This window comes from Cebus imitator, unplaced genomic scaffold (assembly GCF_001604975.1).
Source record: "Cebus imitator isolate Cc_AM_T3 unplaced genomic scaffold, Cebus_imitator-1.0 Scaffold83, whole genome shotgun sequence".
Classification (NCBI taxonomy): domain Eukaryota; kingdom Metazoa; phylum Chordata; class Mammalia; order Primates; family Cebidae; genus Cebus; species Cebus imitator.
The window spans coordinates 6,516,909-6,518,010 of NW_016107398.1; the positions used below are offsets into that span (position 1 = coordinate 6,516,909).

Sequence of the window (1,102 nt, forward strand, 5' to 3'; positions counted from 1 at the left end):
AATACAAAAATTAGCCAGGCATGGTGGTGGGTGCCTGTAGTCCCAGCTACTTGGAAGGCTGAGGCAGATTGCTTGAACCTGGAAGGCAGAGGTTGCAGTGAGCTGAGATTGCAACACTGCACTCCAGCCTGGGCAAAAGAGTGAGACTCTGTCTCAAAAAAAAAAAAAAAAAAAAAAAAAGTGCAGGTAGGCTTGGAGATAGGGCAGGAGAGGGAGGGTTGAAATGTTGGAGGAAGAAGAAGCAGAGAAGCCAGAGGGAGATGAGATCAAAAGTGTGACAGATGATTTAGCCCTAAAATGTGGAGGGACCCTTCTCTTTTGTGACAAGAAAGAAGTTGGACAGGCTTGGCACACTAGCAGAGAGGTGGAGGTATGGACTCGAAATGCCAGGGAAATTGTTATTTCTCTTCGGGCTCTGCATGAGAGAGCAGGAGGCACTTGTTCTCTACTTTCCCCAAACCTTACTTCACAGGCGATTAGATATTTGATGCCCACCCCATCCCCAGCAATCTGACCCACTGTTTAGGTCAAAACCGAGGACTAAGGATCTGGCAGTCTCTGCCCTGGCTTTAGCAGACTGAAAGACTATTGTAGCTCCTGCCTCAATGCCCCTTTTTGGGAAGGAAGAATCACAGAAAATCAGGGCAAGAAGTGAGCTCAAAAAACACTTCTCAAAGTATGCAGATGGGAGACGTTAAATCACCACCACCGAGTCTCCAAGCACTCACTTTTCTCCCCAGCTGTTAACTTATGACTGTCTTGTCGAACTCTTCAGCCTCTCTCCGTCGTCCATGGAAAGAAGTCCTCAGTCTTTAGCTTGAGATTCCAGGCCCTCCACCATTTGGCCTTGCTTGGCTTGCAAGCCTCAGGTTCTACTTCCCTACTACCTATAAAACCTTTTCATCTGGGCTAATGTTCTTTCAAACTGGAGCGTCTTACCTTCGTTTCAAATTAATGTTTGTGTATAATGTGAAATAACAAAGTCATTGAGTGATAAAGCTTCTAGAAGAAAACAGAATATCTTCACAACCTTGGAGCAGGCAAAATTTATTCTTAGATTACAGACAACAATAACAAAAATATATATATACTTTTTTTTTTT

The 1,102-nt window shown here is 44.2% G+C and overlaps 1 pseudogene; it reads left to right on the plus strand.

Moving 5' to 3' along the window:
• Positions 1–223: 223 nt before the first annotated feature.
• The window catches only part of LOC108308150, a 32,170-nt pseudogene continuing 31,291 nt past the window's right edge, over positions 224–1,102 (plus strand).